The 13,361-nt window shown below is 45.4% G+C and overlaps 1 protein-coding gene across 4 annotated transcripts in view; it reads right to left on the reverse strand.

Annotated features, from left to right (window-relative positions):
* LOC140453171 (RNA-binding Raly-like protein) overlaps nucleotides 1-13,361 on the reverse strand; it is a 1,408,367-nt gene that overhangs the window by 943,564 nt on the left and 451,442 nt on the right. For 3 of the 4 annotated variants that reach the window (XM_072547650.1, XM_072547651.1, XM_072547653.1), the window contains one exon: nucleotides 7,068-7,212. The gene's annotated coding sequence lies outside the window, so the exon portion shown is untranslated. Of the gene's footprint in view, nucleotides 1-7,067; nucleotides 7,213-13,361 lie in introns of those variants that run through there. The other variant, XM_072547652.1, reaches the window with a different exon arrangement.

Below are 13,361 nucleotides of genomic sequence, written 5' to 3' on the forward strand. Positions count from 1 at the left end.
GAATTGCTCAGTTTCCATCCAGGTGACCACCCTTGGGACTTGAATGGGAATGTCATGAGAGGCCATTGCTCAATGTAAGATGGGCAGTGACAAAACACCCACACAGGCAGGTCAATGACAGGCATAGCACTCCACTAATTTTACAGACCACCCTGCCTCCTGATGGCCAGTCACCGTGATAGGGATGGGGGGTATGGGGGGTGGGGGAATTTTCCAGCCGAGGGTTCTAGCTTTGTCCAGAATGGGAGAATGCCTCCAGTTAGAATGGTTCCCTTGAAGTGTGGGCTGATAATGATGTTTCAAGGGATCATAGCTTCAGGAATGATGTGACGACGATCTCCATCTATAACCAATGACATTGATTGAAAGTTGGGTAAAAGTCAAATTCAGCGGAAAAAGAGAAATAAAGATAATGGTAGAGACCGAGAGGGGAAAAGAGGCAGGATTGTAAAGCAAGATTTAAAAAAAAATTATACTTGTTACAGTTTAAAAACCATTACTAACAATTTATAAATGAGATTCCAGTCTAAATTCCTCTAAACAGCATAATGACCACATATTAATGTCTCGTCAGAAGCTGGGCAAGTCTGGCAGCATCTGTGGAGAGGAATCGGTTAACGGTTCGGGTACAGTGATCTGAGGAAGTTCAGTTCTGCGGAAAGGTCACTCGAAATGTTAAATCTGATTTCTCTCCACAGATGCTGCCAGACCTGCCCAGCTTTTTACAGCAATCTTGAATCGAATCATTAATATGTGGTCATTATGCTGTTACCTGCCAAAACTTTCCACAATGACTTTATCCTAATTATTTAACTCCATTCCTCAGAAAGAGTGCCTATTCACAGATGCTGCCAGAACTACTGAGCTTTTCCAGCAACTTCTGTTTTTGCTTCTGAGTTACAGCATCCGCAGTTCTTTCAGATTTTGTTTAACGACTTGATTGGTGTCTCCGCACTGTCCCTCAAACTCTTGAGCCATGACATGGAGGAATTTAGACTGGAATCTATCCAGTGATTTTTACCCTAATTATTTAACCCCATACCTCAGAAAGTGTGTCTATGCAAGGAGCAGACTTCTCATTTCAAAATGCGTCCACCATTTTGTCACTATCCAACAAGTAAGCATTCCCTCGGCAGCGCTGCAGAGACATTCAACGTTTTGCTTGAGTTTTCTTTACAAAATCGTGCCTTGGCCAAGTTGCTGAATACAAATGGTATAAGTCACTCGGTTGGAGTTGACATTGTTTCGCTGATGGAGATTTCTACCTGTTCCATAGCAATAACACAGTTAAGCTGGAATAGAAATGAAGCCCTGATGGAAACAGACAGCACACTGCAATGTGTTTGTCAGCTTCCTAATCCCAACTGCAGTGGGAGACATGCTGGAACATTCAATCGAATCATTAGCAGATAGGAAAGAGGAAAGCAAATGCAAGCCAACAGCAACAGTTGAAGAACTGTCCTTGTACTGTTCTGAGAACACAGGCTGTTTCTGTGCATTTAATATCCTCATTTTGCCAGCTGTCACCCCTTTACTAATGTGGAATTAGTTTCCTTGAGCTTCTCATGTTTGTCAACGCAAAGGGAGGTTTTAGTAACAAGAACCAGCATTCTGATTTCATCATTGCGACTTCAAAAGGTTTCTCTAAAAGATACATGTCAACCAAAAAAAAAATGAGCATGAAACTTGTCCGATTGTCTTAAAATCCTAAGTGCTTCACTCACTTCCTGTTTGGAAAAAGAACCGCTGTCTTTAAAATCGGACCATGTTGCATCAGCACTAAGCAATGATCATCTCCAACAAGAGAGAATCGAACATTAATCAGCATCCTCGTGGGGTCTCACTGGCCAGAAAGTGAACTGGGCCAAACATATAAATATAGACATGCAGCCTGGAAACAGACCCTTCGGTCCAAACAGTCCACGCCAACCAGACATCCCAAACTAAACTGGTCCCAAGTGTCTGCACTTGGCCCATATCCCTCCAAACATTTCCTATTCATAAACTTATCCATACTTAAACATTGTAACTGTACCCACATCCACCAAATCTCTGGCAGTTCATTCTGCAACCACTCTGTGTAAAAGTTACCCATCATGTCCATTTAACATCTTTCCTCCTCACTTTGAACTCCCCTACCCTAAGGAAAAGATCTTATACATGCCGCTCATGTTTTTAAAAACCTCAACAAGGTCACCTCCCAGCCTCCTACTCTCCGGTGAGAAAAGTCCCAATCTACCCAGCCTCTTCCTGTAACTCAAACTCTCCATTCCCACCAACATGCTTAATAACGTCTCCAGCTTAATAACATCCTTCCTGCAGTTGGGCGGCCAGAGGTGCACACAGTACCCCAGAAGAGGCCTGACCAACGTCCTGGACGACCTCAACATGAGGTCCCAAATATATTGTGGCTACAAGAACAGAGAGGCTAGGGCTACTCTAACTCATGTGTCTTCACTCCCCAGTGCCTGGCAACCATTTGAAAGGGACAAATCAGGATTGTAAGAGAGTACTCTCCAATTGCCTGGAGAAGTGCAGCTCCAACAGCACTCAAGATCCACAATATGGTTCAGGACTAAGCTTGATTGGCACCACATCCATCACCTTATTCATTCAGCCAGCTATGCACAGTGGCAGCATTGTGTGCCATCTATAAGCCGTACTGTGGCGATTTATCATTGTAGATTTGACAGCACCTTCCAAACATATGAGCTCTGCAACTAGTAGGCCAAGGGCAGCAGCTGCTTGGGAACATCAACTCCAAAATGCACACCATCCTGGCCTTGAACGCTGTTCCTGTTCTATAGTTGCTGTGCCAAACTCCTGCCTGTCTGGGCAGATGCCCCTGATGTTGGGTATTTTAATTGGGGTGGCTGTGACAATGCCACAATGGGGGGAGCAAGGACATTGAATGCTTAATTTCATGAAAACTGACTGGCACTTCAACTGAGATGATTATAACTATCAGGAATGCGAAATAACTTTTACAAATATTAATTACAATTTGGAAGGTGTTAAACCTGCGCATGAAAAAAGAAGTCTCAAAGTCAAAACTGTGGAGTGTCACATTTAATGGCCAGCCAAATGTAGCTAACAGCATAACTGGCAGTGGGTGGGTCTCAAGTGGTTTCCTTGGCTTTATCTCAAAACTACGTTTGTCTGAGGGACGTAATCTCTTTCTTCATTGCACCATTGTCATGGCGACCAACTAAGAAGGCAGCAAGTGTCGATCGTTTGGAGAATTGGGAAAAAGAAAAGGATTTGCCAGTCTGCAGGACAAAATCCAAATCATTTGGATCTTTATTAATTATGTCTGTATTTATATAACCATTTACAGCGAAATGTCTCAATGCACATCGGATAACAGAATACTGTCTTTTTGAAGTCAAAGGGTGCTGTTATGTTAGGACATAGGTAGCCATCCATGTCTCATAAGTAAAAATGAGATGAATAATCAGTAACTTGTTGTGATATTGTTAGATTGTGATAGATTACTGGCTGAGTTTCTGCTTAAGGACTTAAGTACAGCTCTGTACTATCCCCCTTTATGTTACACCAGACCTATCGTAGGCTACATTACTAGCATGTAAAACAATTGTTGTTTCAAACTGTTGCTGTTTAGAATTTAATGCAGAGCAATGTATCATGGTCTCAAGAGAACATGTATTGCCGTGTGTGCGCATTGTGATGGGCCTTCAGGCCACCTCTTAAGCCTTAGCCATCTAGATTAGCACTTTATTTCCCTCCCCCGCAATCAGAGTGACACACAATGAAAGCAATGGGTTAATTAAATAGAAACATATGAACAGCAGCTCCAATCTTCCTCTCAGCTGTGAGTCACCAGCTGTCGGAGAAACATGAATCCCTTTACTTCATCACATTGTTAATTGTGTATGCAGAAGGGAAATCTCTGAAGGAGCCACCACTAATCAAGAGCAACACAGACTCCCAAATCCCCCATTCCCCTGAGTGTACATCTTATTGAGCAAAACATGTCTATTTATAAACAGAATGGATAACATTCCAGTTGTTTGGTAACGCAGTACCGGAACATTACTCAGAAAAGACACACTTTGTCAAAGCTGCTCCTCTTGGGCTAATCAGGTCATGACACAAGAATATCACTGTAAAGGGGAATAACATTTTAAATTGCAAGTGAAGACAGTGTTGTTTGGTCGGACTGTGATTGGTGGAGATGTAGCCATGGAGAATGCACCACCTAAACAGTAGCAGCAGTTAACTGCCAATTTGTTTAAATTTAAACCGGTCAGGTCAAGCCTGACTGGTCAAGGCATTGCCTTTGAGGAATGAACCAAAAAATTGCTGTCACGCGTTCTACATTAAAACAGGCACTATGTGTGGACATGTTTATCTATTCTGTCTGCAAAGAACAGGGTGCTACTATATTAATATACATAGCTTCCAATATATACAAATGCACCTCTCTGTCAGTCTATACAAGTACACCTCACTGCCACTATGATCTTTAATTGATTTATGTTGTAATTTTATTTTCAGCGCACTCGGGACTATTTAGCAAACGCTGTCCTATCCCAGAATCCGGTCTAATGTTAGACCTGTATTCTGAACATGGGCTGGCTCTGTGCACACTACACACTGTGAACTGCTGAGCTCAAATTGCTTAGTTATGAAAGTTAAGTGACTTCAGTCTAAACAATTGGCAGCTTACAACAATACAATTATTACTTATTAATAATGGGGAAAATAGAAGATAAAACTCATCAGCCACTTGTTTTTAATACAATATTTAGTACAACTGGTAAAGTATGTTATCTATCAGCAATATTTCTCCGTATTAGAAATGTTAATGCACACTCCTAGGGTTTATTAGCATTAGAAAGGCTAACTCCTAGAAATGATACAATTGCTCAAACTTCCATTAAAAATACTTCCTGTGTGATCTGGGAATTCCAGGAGACTTCCTGTCTGCTGGATACCTGCTTATGGAGGAATCGTCCTCTGGGTTTCTGAATTCGAGCAGCATTACGGATGAGATGAACAATGTTTCTCGAGGGAAGTGCAGCCAAAGCCAAGTCTATCGTACCCCGGGTGGCTCTGATGTCGAGTGGGTGCTCATGGCAACTGCAAGAGCATTGGTGATTTGATAGACGGTATCAGTGTGCCTGTGACTGCAAATGTGAATCCAGAATGGGGAGTTACCTCCCTGTGACCAGAATCAAGGATGGAATTGACCAGTGGCTGAGCACTCTGAGGGATGTAGGATGGATAGTCATCCTCTATATTGGGATGAATAACATAGAGAGAAAGAGAAACGTGGTCCTGCAGTCAAAATAGAGGGAGCTACATGGGAGCTGAACAGGAAATCCCTCAACAGTGGCAATCTCTGGATTGCTTCCATACACAAGTTAATATAGGATCCAGTGGATACAGCAGATGAGTCCATGAATGGAAAGATGATGCAGGATGGAGGCCTCTAGATTCTTAGGATATCAGGGCTTATTCTGGAAGAAATGGGACCTTGACTAACCGAATAGATCCCAGCAAAATAAAACCAGCACTGGGATTCTTGCAAAGGGAGGAGGCGGGGTTTTGCTCGTGCTATTGGGGAGGTTGTAAATTAACCTGGTACAGAGTAGGAAACAAGAGATAAAATCAGAAAGATGTATACCACAGTGCACGGGAGAGATATGGAGGACTTGAATCGAGAATAGCCAGTTAACAGGTATGATCAGCGTATGGGAGAAAAGAGAGTGGGGTGCTAGAAAAGCACAGGAAATGCTGATGAAGGGCTTATGCCCGAAACGTCGATTCTCCTGCTCCCTTGCATGCTGCCTGACCTGCTGTGCTTTTCCAGCACCACACTCTCGACTCTGATCTCCAGCATCTGCAGCCCTCGCTTTCTCCGAAGGGAGAAAAGAGGCAAGTCTAAATCAGGGTTCACATCGGTATATGTGAAAGCATCGATTGTAGGTAATACAATGCATAAGTTGCCAGTGCAGGTAGAGATAAGGAAATATACTGTTGTGGCTAAAACAAAAATCTGGTTTAAAGAATACACAATAGACAATAGGTGCTGGGGTAGGCCATTCTGCCCTTCGAGCCTGCACCACCATTCAATATGATCATGGCTGATCATCCTTAATCAGTATCCTGTTCCTGCCTTATCTCCATAACTCTTGATCCCAAAATCCTTGAGAGCTCTATCCAACTCTTTCTTAAACGAATCCAGAGACTGGGCCTTCACTGCCATCTGGGGCAGAGCATTCCACACAGCCACCACTCTCTGGGTGAAGAAGTTTCTCCTCATCTCTGTCCTCAATGGCCTGCTCCTTAGTTTTAAGCTGTGTCCTCTGGTTGGGGACTCACCCATCAGCGGAAACAGAAGAAGGGCAGAAGTGGGCATTAAAATATTCCTGATGCTCGGCGCTCAGACAAAATAGGAAAGAGAGAAAAAGAGGAAGTGTAACAGCACTGATTGGGGAGTACATTGAATGCCCCAGAGGAGTCATGGACAGAATTGAATTAAGGACACATAGTTTAAGCTTAAAATTGGGCAGCCACTATCGGTTAAGGAGAGCGAGGGCGATGGGCAGTTGTGGTTGACATGAAATAGGGTATGTGCACGTTAGTTGCATTCAGTAAAATTACTTCATTAAATACTTTTACTCAGTTGCTGCATGTCCAGGAACCTCAAACTAAATTACCTGACCAACTCTCCAGGTGGACAGAGTACTGTTAAAGTGGCAGAAGTTCAAGGGTTTAACGACAGAAACAATTCCCTTCGCCATTTCAGGATGGGAGACCAATATAGCCGCCAAGTGCCAAGAACGCATTATTCAAACAATTCTGGTTAAAATATGTTTATTCCTGCATTGAACTCGCTCTGCAGTATACAATAAAATTGTAATGTTTTTATATGAAGAGTTATCCATATTGTGCATCACTGGCTCACTGGCTAAAACCTGAAATACCTCAGCAAATGTTACCAATCCTCCAATCAGCTGTGCCTAGTCAGATGCTGGGAGGAAGGGAAATGACAGACAGTGAATCAGTCAGAAAAAGACATATCTTTAAGAAAGACTAACCTTGATTGCATACCAGAAGAACTTCCTACAACGTTGAGCCTTTTCAAAATGCAGATATGTGGTCCCAACTTCCAGTTGTCAGGTGGTGACGTGTAAGAGCACCTGGCTTCTGACTGCTGGAGTACCTCACCAGCACGTTAACACACTGCAATGTAAAGAGAAAATACTGAGTTCTGATGCGACTGCAGATGAGAATTTTTACATTAATTTCTCTTTCAGATGCAGACTGACTAGCTGTGGGCTTTCTGTTTTGCATCTGATGCCCACCTATCTATAAAAGCAAAATACTGCAGATCTAGTCCCACCTGCCAGCACCCAGCCCATATCCCCAAACCCTTCCTATTCATATACCCATCCAGATAACTTTAAAATGTTGCAATTGTACCAGCCTCCACCACTTCCTCTGGCAGCTCATTCCATACACATACCACCATCAGTGTGAAAAAGTTGCCCCTTAGGTCTCTTTTATATCTTTCCCCTCTCACCCTAAACCTATGCCCTCTAGTTCTGGACTCCCCCACCCCAGGGAAAAGACTTTGTCTATTTATCCTATCCATGCCCCTCATGATTTTGTAAACCTCAATAATAAGGTCACCCCTCAGCCTCCGATACTCCAGGGAAACAGCCCCTTCAACCTCTCCTTATAGCTCAAACCCTCCAAACCTGGCAACATCCTTGTAGATCCTTATTTTTAAAATGTTTCTCTCTCCACAGATGCTGCCAGACCTGCTGAGTTTTTCCAGCCATCTCTGTGTTTATCTTTTCATCTTCATTTAGAATAACAGATGGTTTTGTCTTGAGAAACTCAATCTTACACCTCTGCTGCCACAACACAAGTGCTTGGGGGTGGTGGGTGGGGGGGTGGGGGGGGCGACACTGGCCTCACATTCAACTGTCAGAAACTCCAACATTGGAGGTTAGCTGCACGTGTGCATTCATTCAACTCTGAGCACAACATGGAATCACACTCAATTCTTGCATGTCATGAGACTCAAGTGAGAAATGGCTCCAGTGTAAAGGACGACGATGGCTCTGTGACTGCTGGAATCTGGAGAAAGAACATTATTGGCAAAAGGAATTGGTGGCAATCAAATTCAAGGCAGGACATTGCTCAGGGTAAGAAACGTGAGCCACAATGTTCGAGCTTCACAACCATGGGTACTGACTCTTCCTGCAGTGATTGTGTACAGTGGGAAAGCCTAACTCTCTACCTGCACCACAGCAGCATCTGGTATTTAAACAATGTCCAAAGAGAGCTGTGAAAAAGGGTCGAAATTCTGAGGGTGCGGACCATAATGCTAAGGCCGAGACCTAAAGCAGACAAGGGAAACGAGTGGATGAGAAAGTCTCCTCTGACTTCGCGAGCTGCTCAGTCCGAGCAATATCTGATCTGACTCCGGATTCTCACTCAGGAGAAGCTGAACGGAGATCCTTGGGAAAGGGGGTGGGCAGGAGAAGCTGACACCCACTGCGTCAAGAACCCAAAATTACCTTCCCTCCCCAGACTGCCACATTCCTGTTGGGCTTTTGGTGGAAATGTTGCAGAAGAAACAAACTTTAGTCATGCCTTCTTTTATATAGAGAGGTGACACCCCTGTGTGTGTGTGTGTGTGTGTGTGTGTGTGTCTGTGTGTGTGTGTGTGTGTGTGCGCGTGTGTGTGTGTGTATGCACGCGCATGTGTGTGCGTGTGTGTGCGCATGTGTGTGTACATGTGTGTGTGCGCGTATGTGTGTGTGTGCATGTGTGTGCATGTGTGTAAGACTTGTCATTAAGATTTATTTCCTGGTCAATGTGGCTTTCCATCAAATGCATGGTTTCAGTTTTTGGTTGAAGCCTAATTTCTTAGACTTGGGCTGTGGGCTTGGCAGGTTCATAGAACCTCCAGTCTCCCAAGACGGGTTCATCTCTCACTCCCCCATGCTGAAAGAGAACATTATTGTGATAACTGAGCTACTCGCTGCACCATTAGGCCCCAATTTGGACACCAAGTCCTTCAGAATTCACAGCAATAATAACAGCTGCCGGCAGTTATTAATATACACAGGATAGAATTTCCTCAAGGTCCCCGGGGTGTCCTTCTTACGGATTCTCCTATTTTCTTTGAGTTTTTGTACAGTCTTAAAGCACATTTGAAGTCAGGGCCTACAGGTCTCACCGGCCCATGTTTTCTGAAAGATAGCTGACAGTGCAGATGAAAGCTATCTTTCCTTTATTCAGCAGCATCAAAATGAAGAAGAATAGCTGCTTTCAGTTATCTGGTCCTCACAGCTTGCAACCTGATCACTATTCACACTGTGAGCGAGTACGCTTCAGATGCAGTAATGGTTAAGACAGCGGAGTGCAATTTTACAATGAGCGCCCATTAAGGCAGCATTGTACACAGACGAACTAAGCTGGGAGCTATCTATGCCTTGAAAATAATCAGCTTTGTGCTGCGGCTCACACTGATCACAGTTGGAACAGCGGTGACAGTCAAACGAGAGAAAGAGAGGGTATCTCATATTCTGGAGGCATTTAGCCAAATGTCCAATCAACTTCACAGATCAAATAAAAATTCAACAGCCCGAGAACAGTGCAAATGCTGCCTATTGGATTACTCTTCACGAGCCCACTCAGAAGCTAGACCAGTACTTTTCAATAATCTGAAAACACAAAGCTTCAGACACCAAACCAGACCACATGGCCTCACTCACCTGGAGTACAGACGTCTAGTGTCATTGTTGCACATACCTGGGATAAGAGCTTTCATCTCACTCTTGAGTTATTTCTGAAGAAAAGTCATACTGGACTCAAAATGGTAAGTTTGTTTTTCCACAGCATAGAAGCAGGCCATTTGGCCCATCAAGTTTGAACAGCAGCCCACCCAATCCCACCCTGTATTTTTATAATCCTGCATTTTCCATGGCTAATTCACCGATGGACAATTCCTGAACACTACGGACAATTTAGTCACCTGCACATCTTTGTGATTGTGGGCAGAAATCGGAGAACCCGGAGGAAACCCAGGCAGACACGAGGAGAATGTGCAAACTCCACACAGACAGTTGTGGGAGGCGGGAATCGAACCCAGGTCCCTGGCGCTGTGAGGCAGCAGTGCTAACCACTGAGCCACCGGGCCACCCTCCCTCCAGAGCTGCTGCCAGACCTGCTGTGTTTCTGCAGCATGCTCTGTCTTTGTAACAGATCACCTGGTAAAATTACGACAACCTCTGGAAGATGGAACAATGTCGCTGGGGAGGGACAGATGGAGAAAATGACGTTCAGTCAAAATTCAGACTTTAGATTTCTCACGATCTGCTACCCTGGCACTGCCTGTTCACAGTAAGGATTACCATTCCGTTAAACACAGTTTCAAGCTTCAGTCATCAGAATGAACTTGTTGAAATGGAGAAAACTATAATGAAGCAGAATCATAGGTATTGGTGGCGGAAAAGAGTATCCCTTACAGCACAAAATCACAGGCTGACAGATAATGGCCTGAGGCGGTTTCACAGATGCTCTCCAACCTAACTGAGATAGCACTCGGGACATCAATCTGAATTTCTTGCACCTGAATACAGTTCTCGCTATTTTTAGGCTGCAGGGAATGCAGCACAGTTGCAATTTGCACACTTTTAGCTCACGGAGGTAACTCGGCATATTTAATATGCAGCAAACATGACTTGTAGGAGCAGGTTTAAACTTCCTTGAGTCCTTTAGAGAGGTCGGTACCCTGTTGGATATCAGTCTGGGACACCCTGGGGGGGGGACGTAATGTGCCCCCTAGGAGAGATAAAGTGCAGTTTGTGCTGGTTAAAAGTCGACATGAATGAGCGTTAAAAATTAAATAAGCTCAATGGAGCTCTTGAGAAAGCTTTCAAAAGAAAAGTTAAAGAGGTTTTCAAATTGTCAAGACATTCAAATCTCCTACCCAGTGGTTAAAAAAAATACAATGTTGTCTCACTCCATTCACGTAGGTCTCAGGGCTATCATTATAGAATGAGTGTCCAAGCTGATTTCACAGCCTATTAATATCACAATGGCATTTCAGTCAGCTCACAGCTTGATTGACAGTTCCATTTGCTTATAAAGTCATCAAAGTGGGATTATGACTAAAGATTTTGTAAATTATAAACTGTTAGAGGAGGTTCAGAATATAGAACATCCTTTATTGTCATGTGTACTCCATTGCAGAGGTACAGTGAAAAGCTTTTACAAATGTCTGCCTATTATGGCAACATGTTAGGTCCAAATACCGAGGTACAAATCTTGGATACAAAAGAGGAATAATAGGTAGTTGCATTACTTTCCACAGTTTAAAAAATAAGTTAGAAATAAGACAGTGTTAAAGGATTTAAATGGGTTCTAACCTTTGCTTGTTTAAATCAAATTCAGCAATACTTTATTTAATCTCAGCATAGTTCGAAGGTTTGCCACTGTGGGACGTCAGATGAGTTAACATGGAGGGTGTAGGGCACAGGATGGTTGGTGGGGCATAGGTTGACACGAGGATGGCTGTAAGGTGCCTCATGGGGAGGACAAAAGGGTGGAATTGGGCAGAAAGGGTCTGAGAGGTCATGGGGGATGAGTGGAAGGGTATATGGTGGTGCTTATGAGGGACCATGAGAGAGCATGGATGGGCCACAGGAGTGTTGGGAGATATGGGTGCGGGGTTGGAGAGAGCAGTGTGGTGAGGAGGTGTGTGTGTGTGTGTGTGGTGAGGAGGTGTGTGTGTGTGCGGTGAGGAGGTGTGTGTGTGTGTGGTGAGGAGGTGTGTGTGTGTGGTGAGGAGGTGTGTGTGTGTGGTGAGGAGGTGTGTGTGTGTGGTGAGGAGGTGTGTGTGTGTGGTGAGGAGGTGTGTGTGTGTGTGTGTGGTGAGGAGGTGTGTGTGTGTAGTGAGGAGGTGTGTGTGTGTGGTGAGGAGGTGTGTGTGTGGTGAGGAGGTGTGTGTGTGTGGTGAGGAGGTGTGTGTGTGCGGTGAGGAGGTGTGTGTGTGTGGTGAGGAGGTGTGTGTGTGTGTGGTGAGGAGGTGTGTGTGTGGTGAGGAGGTGTGTGTGTGGTGAGGAGGTGTGTGTGTGTGGTGAGGAGGTGTGTGTGTGCGGTGAGGAGGTGTGTGTGTGTGGTGAGGAGGTGTGTGTGTGCGGTGAGGAGGTGTGTGTGTGTGGTGAGGAGGTGTGTGTGTGTGGTGAGGAGGTGTGTGTGTGCGGTGAGGAGGTGTGTGTGTGTGGTGAGGAGGTCTGTGTCTGCGGTGAGGAGGTGTGTGTGTGTGTGGTGAGGAGGAGGTGTGTGTGTGTGTGTGGTGAGGAGGAGGTGTGTGTGTGTGTGGTGAGGAGGAGGTGTGTGTGTGTGTGTGGTGAGGAGGTGTGTGTGTGTGTGGTGAGGAGGTGTGTGTGTGTGCGGTGAGGAGGTGTGTGTGTGTGTGGTGAGGAGGAGGTGTGTGTGTGTGTGTGGTGAGGAGGTGTGTGTGTGTGTGGTGAGGAGGTGTGTGTGTGTGCGGTGAGGAGGTGTGTGTGTGTGTGGTGAGGAGGTGTGTGTGTGTGTGTGGTGAGGAGGTGTGTGTGTGTGGTGAGGAGGTGTGTGTCTGCGGTGAGGAGGTGTGTGTGTGTGGTGAGGAGGTGTGTGTGTGTGGTGAGGAGGTGTGTGTGTGTGGTGAGGAGGTGTGTGTGTGTGGTGAGGAGGTGTGTGTGTGTGGTGAGGTGTGTGTGTGTGTGTGGTGAGGAGGTGTGTGTGTGTGTGTGGTGAGGAGGTGTGTGTGTGTGGTGAGGAGGTGTGTGTGTGGTGAGGAGGTGTGTGTGTGTGGTGAGGAGGTGTGTGTGTGTGGTGAGGAGGTGTGTGTGTGTGGGGTGAGGAGGTGTGTGTGTGTGGTGAGGAAGTGTGTGTGTGTGGTGAGGAGGTGTGTGTGTGTGGTGAGGAGGTGTGTGTGTGTGGTGAGGAGGTGTGTGTGTGTGGTGAGGAGGTGTGTGTGTGTGGTGAGGAGGTGTGTGTGTGTGGGGTGAGGAGGTGTGTGTGTGTGGTGAGGAAGTGTGTGTGTGTGGTGAGGAGGTGTGTGTGTGTGGTGAGGAGGTGTGTGTGTGTGGTGAGGAGGTGTGTGTGTGTGGGGTGAGGAGGTGTGTGTGTGTGGTGAGGAAGTGTGTGTGTGTGGTGAGGAGGTGTGTGTGTGTGGTGAGGAGGTGTGTGTGTGTGGTGAGGAGGTGTGTGTGTGTGGTGAGGAGGTGTGTGTGTGTGGTGAGGAGGTGTGTGTGTGTGGTGAGGAGGTGTGTGTGTGTGGTGAGGAGGTGTGTGTGTGGTGAGGAGGTGTGTGTGTGCGGTGAGGA

This window comes from Chiloscyllium punctatum, chromosome 26 (assembly GCF_047496795.1).
Source record: "Chiloscyllium punctatum isolate Juve2018m chromosome 26, sChiPun1.3, whole genome shotgun sequence".
NCBI lineage: Eukaryota > Metazoa > Chordata > Chondrichthyes > Orectolobiformes > Hemiscylliidae > Chiloscyllium > Chiloscyllium punctatum.